Source organism: Lactuca saligna, chromosome 1 (genome assembly GCF_052625555.1).
Source record: "Lactuca saligna cultivar CGN05327 chromosome 1, ASM5262555v1, whole genome shotgun sequence".
NCBI classification, from domain to species: domain Eukaryota; kingdom Viridiplantae; phylum Streptophyta; class Magnoliopsida; order Asterales; family Asteraceae; genus Lactuca; species Lactuca saligna.
Genome location: NC_136417.1, coordinates 41,813,360 through 41,822,441, shown reverse-complemented (window position 1 = coordinate 41,822,441; position 9,082 = coordinate 41,813,360). Strand labels below are relative to the sequence as shown.

Below are 9,082 nucleotides of genomic sequence, written 5' to 3'. Positions count from 1 at the left end.
GTCTTTTCGGGCCGTGAAATTGGGGATGTCATATGCAAGGCATCCGCGATTTCTATTTGTTCACGTGAGTATGATTTTGGAATTTAGAAGCAAGGGCAAAATTATCTATTTCAAATGTTTTTTAGCTTTAAAATGGTAAAAAAAAATATTATAAATCAGAAAAAAAAAATAGATTTGGGTATTTGTGATATTAAAAAACATTAAGAAGGGCAAATACGATATTTAGCTGTTTAGTAAGGGCGTATACGAAATTCTCCAATATATATATATATATATATATATATATATATATATATATATATATATATATATATATATATATATATATATAGAGAGAGAGAGAGAGAGAGAGAGAGCTAGGTTCAAATGTTTCTAGCAACTATTGTGTACATGAATGCACCAATAGGAATTTAGGAAAAAATAAATAATTAAATAAACCATTTAAGGGTATTATAGTAATCTTTGCATAGTTAATTATGGTAGATAACTGATATTCCTGATATCACGCAAGAAGCAAATATAAATTTAGAACATTAGCCCTAAATCGAACTCCCCATCGTTTCTATCCACCGCTTCTGCTTCTTCTTCTACAATCGATCATCAAGATTCAAAACTCTCCAATCAATTATTAAGCTTTTCTTTCTTTTAATAAACTCATTTTTTTCTTTAATTGATCTCCTGCTTCACGTTCTCTTCTCATGTTTCAAGTTAATCGATTACCCTCTTGTCTGACTTGGTATATTTGTGTCTTTACGTTGGATGTTGACCTATTCAATCTTATTGTTTGGTGGTACAATGTAGAATATGTAAAAGTTTTCAAATTCTTATTTGACAACGTATTTTTTTTCCTATTTTTGATTGCTACAATATAACGATAAATCTTATCTATTTGTGTCTATTTCATCCTTCTTTGACTTCATATATTCCATGGCCAGTTCCTGTCAGATCTGTTGGATATGATTATGTCATGACCTCCATGTATTCGATAAAATGTCTCAATGAAAAAATAGTTTATAATCTTTAATGTTTTTTACTTCTCTTTGTTTCTTATTCTTTTCTGAACTATATAACTTAATTTAGATTGGGTTGGATGCCCTTTTCATAATAACAAGCTGATGCTAATTGATTTGGATTAAGTTTGGAATTGCATTCGGTTTCTTCAATCCCATTTCACGCTCTTTTATTGTTGGTATTAAACTAGATTAGATATATTTTTCATTTCTTGTTCCTATATGATTAAATATTGTTTGATTGAGTTTTCACAAAGTGGACTTTGCTTGCAAATTGCAATCGATTTTGCATATGTGTGTTGTTTACTATTTTATTAGAATAAGAAAATAGTGGAATGTATTCTGTTAGAATGAAAAAGGTTAAGTTGGGGATTCTTTTTCATATCAAAATGCAAACACATGTTCTTTTTATAAGAATATAAATATTACATAAAACATGTGTTGCTAGTAATTCTGACATAATACATTTATACATGTTGTAGAATGTTTATGCATATAGAAGAAAAGACTATAATTTAAGTGCATTATGTAACGTATTCTCTTAAAATTTATTTATATAAATGCATTCTATTAGAATGTCTTTGAGAATGTTTGTTAACAACAAGTATATTTGTTTAAATGGTAATACTAACAAGTAATGTATCTTATTCTTTCAGAATTGTATGGAGAAGGAATTCAATATTGATCATACAAGATAAATATTTGGAATCGATTTCAACAACAATTATATATGTGAAGATCAAGTTGATTATATGGACCATTGAAGAGGATCAAATGTATTTGTTCAATAATTGTATATTCAAGAATGTTAATTTTTAAAAATTTTATTCATTTTTGATGATATTCTGTTAAAATCATTATAACAATTAAGATAAAAATTACTTACCACAATACAAGATATCTGATGTCATGTATTTTAGCAACACTTGGTTCGCTGAGTTTGATTTTAGGGGTAAGGGATTTGCTTTGGTTGCTGTTACTATTGCCATTTAATATTTATCTTCTTAATTATCAATATTATTTTTAATCTATGAAGCTCTAACGAGATTTTCACATCCATGAATTATTTATTGTTGTATTTATCTACCTAATGTCTTTCGTCAAACTTTATTGATATTAATCATTCAATATATAACTGCTATATTTTTTTATTCATAGTTATTACAAAAGTGAAGTATCATAGTTGAGAAAGTTCACGAAAAATGCATACAGTTTCTATAGCTTAATTTTTTTTTGTTGTAAAACATGTCATAGACCCATTAAGAACATTCTTTTCTCCTTTTAATATGAATATAAAATAAAATGTATTCCATAAATGAGTTACATGTATACATATGTGTTTCCTTTTGATGCTGGTAGGTTCATTTCATTTGGAGCATCTTTGTATTTTCATTGGGTCTAATCGTAAATTCCAGAAAATCAAAAGGTACAGTTACTTTTGTTTGTATCATTTTTTAGTTTCATATTTTGATGCTATTCATTCCTTCCGATTAATATTCTTTTTGAAAATATGAAAACTCTCATGACAACTATCTTTGATTTTTTCAAGTCTTTTTTTATATCTATATTGTATCTTATTAACTTATGATTGCGGCTATATTAGGTTTTTTATATATAATTTGTGTTTTATTCAATGATGAAGGGATAGAAGTGTTTGTCTATGGTGTCTTATTCATCGATGATTTCTTTTATGATTTTGATAGACCTCGTGGGAGTTCATAAGGTCTTTAAAGATACAAGCAATATTCATAATCATCAATGTTGGAGTCGAAACACTAAAATCTTCTAGAAGGATGGGATGAGAGAAATAACGAGAATAATGTCATTCATTCCAAGTGTTCTATTACTTTATGATTAGAACTTATGTTAATTTTATATATGATTGTAACTCTAGTTTATTCATTTATGAATACGACTGTATTAGATTTTTTTTTTATATAAATAAAATTATGATGTTTTTTTTCTCTACCTACATTTTGTTTTATTCATTTGGATATAGTCACTGATGACGTAGATTGATTGGTCAAAGTAGGTTGTTATTTCAATCATGCATAAATAACCATGAATTGCATTTTATTTAATAAATATTACTCTATCAATAATTATGTTATATATTTCAATCTGAAAAAATTCAATATTAGAAAAGATATAAAGCCTTATGTTATTACTAAATGAATATAATCGTATTAAATTATATTTTATTAATTTTTATTCTATTCAAAAGGAAATAAACAAATATGTAAAATATAATATATTCTACATTTATATGACCGTATTTATTTTATAATAATAATGATTTTTTTTTTTGTGAATAGGAATTGAAACTCATAATGCCACTTCTTTAATCTATCCTAATAAATATAAATGATTTTGCCACATATCCTCTTCTCCTTCATTTTGATACTTGTCATTTTCTAGATTTTTTTGAATTATTTAATATCCATTTGTCATTTTTATAGTTTTTTCTTTTTTATTCAAATCTCATCTCTTAAATGCCACCTCATATTAATTATCTTTATAAATATATTAATTAATGTACATGATAACTTTCTATTTTTGAATTCCTCTTTCTATTAATATATTAATATTAATTAATTAATGTATATGTATATTAATGTAGATAATACATTCCATTTGTAAATTAATATTAATTAATTTTATTAGTATAAATTAATTAAGACCAAATTACATAAATAATCCATACAGTTTATCAAAAAGTCACAAACTCATTCGTTACTTATTTTTTTATGAACATGGTTTTTATGGTTACAAAACTTTCTTTTAATAAACCCGTGTAATACACGGGTTTCACACCTAGTTAGATAATCAAAAAAAATTATTATGACATAGCTAATTTAATGGAAATGGATGTTACAAACGATATAATTATTAATATGTTATTTATTATTTACATTAAATGAAAAATGTAATTTTTCCATAATGCCCTTTTTATATGATTGGTCCATAATCAATCTCGCGTTTTCAATCTTTGGATGTTCTCAATATAACCTCCCCCCCCCCCCCCCCCCCCCCACACACACACACACACACACATATATATATATATATATAAGGTTGTAGAACTCGTTATTCGGTACCTGTTCGGCCGATTACCGAGTAGCGAGTACTCCGGAGTGCTTGGGAGTACTCGGATTCGGTAATTCATGTAGAAATATTTTTAGGAAAATTATATATGTCAAATCATAATTTAATATCATAAGTTGATTGAAATATATAATAAAATTAGATACACGTGAATATATAAAAACTGAAAAACACATAATGGTTTCACTTCGTGAATAATTACTGAAAATTTAAGATATATACGTAGTAATCATCACATATGTGTGTGTTAAATAATAAATCATTAAGTATATTATACATATTAATAATCGAGTTGACCGGGTTTTACAACACTGCTTAGTTCAGTAAGTCGTCGATCGAGGGGTAATCGGTCAACTCAGCGAGTTTTACAACACTGTATATATATATATATATATATATATATATATATATATATATATATATATATATATATATATATATTAAAATGTATAAGGATATTAGTTTGTAAGAATATATATGAATTTGTATTTAATTTCAGATGTATAGTAAGAATATAAACATAGATCCAAGTTGGATGTATATGAATAATATATTATTCTTAAATCAGATCAATTATCAAATATAACTGCACTGAAAATGTATTCTGCAAGAATAAAATCGAAAATATGTTTGCTAGTTTATGGTTGGCATTCTGTCATTCTGACAGAATAAAATCAGATTTTTAAATTTGAATTAATTTAAAATATTCAAAATTTAAAAATAAATGAATTAATTATACCTTAAAATCTAAAAATTTCCTTTTTAAATATAGGTAATTTGACTAAAATACCCTTATGCTGAAAATTGTGTAATTATATGGTACATGTTACCCTATTGTAATATCATAGACTCTCAGATCATGACCTTTGATTCTATTCTATCCAGTGGTCCAGATCTATGCATTCTAACACACAATAGTTAGTAAAAACAAAATAACTTAAGCATATATATATATATATATATATATATATATATATATATATATATATATATATATATATATATATATATATATATACTCGGAAAAATCCTAAAAAGCAGCACAAGTTTGCATTGTGAACCATATTTACCGGTTGGAATCGATAACAAATTAATTTGGGATTATTTTGTAAACTAATCCAAAATATCAGCATTTATCTGCAAGCAAATATTAGGACTTTCTCGCAAACAAAAACCTTATTATTATTATTATTATTATTATTATTATTATTATTATTATTTTAAAGAATTAAATAAGTATACTATTTTTAAATTGTTAATATTTTTAATAATACATATAAATACGTTTAAATAAAAAATAATAGTAAAGACATTTTAAAAGGTGAAGGTGGAGGAGTTAGTGATGTTTTAAGAATTGAAATCAGGAGTGTCTACTTGTATATTCTCATTTTGTATATGACCATTTCACATTTGTTATTATTGTTTTCAATTCAGAATATTAACACGTTATCAATTTAAAAGAAAATGTATATTTGTAAAATTGTTTATAAATAGTTTAAGGTACAAGGGTTTCTCATTTTGTATATATAATTGTTTAAGGTAGAAGGATTTATTTTCAAATCAAATAGACCCACTACAAACATTTACATATGCAGACCACATCAAAATTTAAAAATATAAATTAGAATATCTTTTTTAATAAAAAATAATATGACATGTTTTGCTTTATCACACTACATCTGGTATGTTTCCAAAAAACACATAATTAAAGTAATAAAAAAGGGCAACATACATGTTGGTAATTCAAATACTTACACACAACGCAACACATACACATATATCACATGCTTACACACTAATACATGTGGTAGTAGACCCAATCGTAATCTTGTTCTCATTCCAATTGGAGACCCAAACTCGATTCAAGAAAATATATATAAGAATTGTCCGCTTACAAATTGAGAAAAATAAAAATAAACTAAGAATTTAATGATAGTATTGATAGTCCATGACATAAAATCACTATTTATTAATAATTTTACAAATATTATGCAACTTCTTTTAAATTGTTAAGTGTTAGCAAGGTTCTAAATGACATGAGGCGTGGCGTGGCGGCAAGGCCAAGCCTCAAGCTTAACGAGTCATGGCAAGCCATGACGTTTTTCAAGGCGTGATGTATGCCGGTATTTTGTATTAATTTATAACTATATTACCACATAAATATACAAACATAATTACTTTTTATAAGTGTTATATCAATAACTAATTACAAAATGTTAACAAAAATCACAATACTTGTATCCCCGATTAAAAAAGACATAACAAAGAGCAAAAAAAACGTGTCTCAAACGAAAAAACACGTGTCATAACACATCATAACGCGTCGTGGCACACGATATCACGTCTTGCCACACGCCACACCTAACAACAATGTTATGAGGCTTTTCGTAACGGCGACCCCACGCCTCACACCATGGCACGCCTTGGCAAGCGTCATGGCATGCCTTTTAGAACAATGAGTGTTAGTATTCTGAATTGAAAACAATAATAACAAATATCAAATGAGCTTATACAAAGAGAGAATATACAAACAAACATTCTTGATTTCAATGATTAAAACATCACCATCCCGTCCACCTTCACCTTAAAAAATTTCTTTAATAATTTTTTTCATTCATACGTATTTATATGTATTATTAAGAATATTAATAATAACAAATTTTAAAAAACAATATACTTATTTACCTTTTTAATATAACAATAATAATAATAATAATAATAATAATAATAATAATAATAATAAGGTTTTTGTTTGCAGAAAAGTATTAATATTTTGTTTATAGAAATTTTTTAATATTTTGGGTCAGTTTATAAAATAGTCTCAATTTAATTTGTTATCGGTTCCGACCAGTAAAAAAGGGTAAAAAATGCAAACTATCGTAGGTTTTAAGACTTTTTAATAAAATAATAATAATAATTTAGGACTAAAACGTAAACTATATTTCAAACAATTAGAAAAAATATTTTTATCAAAAACAAATATTTAAATTAATATATTTTTATTTAAAAGTTAGAATAATAATTAGAGAAATTAATTATGAATCCATGTTGATAAACATATTAAAATATACAATTATAAATACTTTTAATAAGTAAAATAAATCCATAAAACTCACCAAATAAAATTTTGTCAACTTAAAATTATTTATAAAGGACAAGAGTTTATAAATTTTCTTTATCAAGGACTATAAATTGGTCATTTAGTGGAGTATTATTTTTTGACGAGGTTAATGTTCAAGCCCAATATCATACATACTTATAAAGCTAATATTTTTTTATTGAATCTCATGCATTTGAAACCCCCATTCTTTTTCCTTTCATCACATTTATTTGAAACTCTCGTGACTTTTTAATTTCTTTATAATGATAATTATAATTTGGTAATTAGGTAAAAGAAATATCAAATCTAAAGTGTAATCATATATAAACTAAATTTCAATATTAAAATAATATCTTTAATTCTACTTTATAAAATTATGTTTTTTTAACTTTTAACATATTATACTTAATTTATTAGTTTTAATATATCGTTGGATGTAAACCCTTATCATTTTAAAGGTATAATTTTTGAACAATTTGTATAAAATACTTAAATTATTAATTAAAATATAACATTATAGGCTCAACTTAAATATAAATATTATTTAATTTAAACAACCTAAATATTATTTTATAAATAGTTAAAAGTGATAAATTGTAGTGTCTTTCTAATAATGATTGTAAGTTGGTTAATAAGGTTAAATAAATATCAAACCTAAAGTGTAATCATAAATAGACTAAATTTCAATTTTAAAATAATATCTTTACTTCTATTTATAAAGTTATGTTTTTAAATTTTAACATATTATACATAATTTATTAGATTTAAAATGTTGTTGCATGTAAACCATTATCAGTTTAAAGCTACAACTTTTGAACAGTTTGGACAAAATACTTAAATTGTTAATTTAAATATAACATTGCAATGTCAACTTAAATATAAATTTCAGTTCCACTAAAAAAACCAAATAATATTTTGTATATAGTTAAATGTGATAAATTATAGTGATAAATGCAAAAATTAAATTGTAATATCAGTCTAACTAAAATATTTCCTAAATATATTTATATAATCGTTAAAAATTTTCAAATAAGTAGCTTAAAATAACTTATAATAACAATAGTAAAAATAACTTTATATAAATGATTATATTGTTACCTTTAAAATCAAAAAATAACGTTTGATGTTTTAAATAACTATAATGATATAAATTAAAACATTAATCAAATAAATTTTAAAAAATTATTTAAAAATAACAACAACTATAAATAATATTATACCATATATAATATTTAATTGTATTGATGTGTAACTTGCGAGTAGAAGTCATTCAAACGATTGAGATTATGACGTTATAATAGATGTATATATTATCATATAATTTGTAACATCCCCCTCTGGCGCGTATCACAATATTGTCCGCTTTGGGCCACTCGGCACGAGGACTTCCCAGGGGGTCACCCATCCTGGTACTACTCCCGCCCGAGCAAACTTAACTGCAGAGTTCTTATGGGATCTGCTGCCCTCACGGATTTAAAACGTGTTGTGATAGGGAAGGTATCCACACCCCTTATAAGGAATGCTTAGTTCTCCTTCCCAGCCGATGTGGGATCAGATCTAACCCACTTTCACCCCCCATTATAGGGTTCGACGTCCCCGTCGAACACATCAACCCGTGCCCTGGCTCTGATACCATTTGTAACATCCCCCTCTGGCACGTATCACAATATTGTCCGCTTTGGGCCACTCGGCACGAGGACTTCCCAGGGGGTCACCCATCTTGGTACTACTCCTGCTCGAGCACACTTAACTGCAGAGTTCTTATGGGATCTGCTGCCCTCACGTGAAACGACCCAAAATACGACCCGAAAATTTCATTTTTAATATAACCAAAAATCATAAAACTGAGTATATCATAATAAGACCA

General features: G+C 25.9%; 1 pseudogene; it reads right to left on the bottom strand.

The window, feature by feature from the left end:
* Window positions 1–8,583: 8,583 nt before the first annotated feature.
* On the bottom strand, window positions 8,584–8,701 carry LOC145027787 (5S ribosomal RNA; annotated as a pseudogene).
* Window positions 8,702–9,082: the final 381 nt, after the last annotated feature.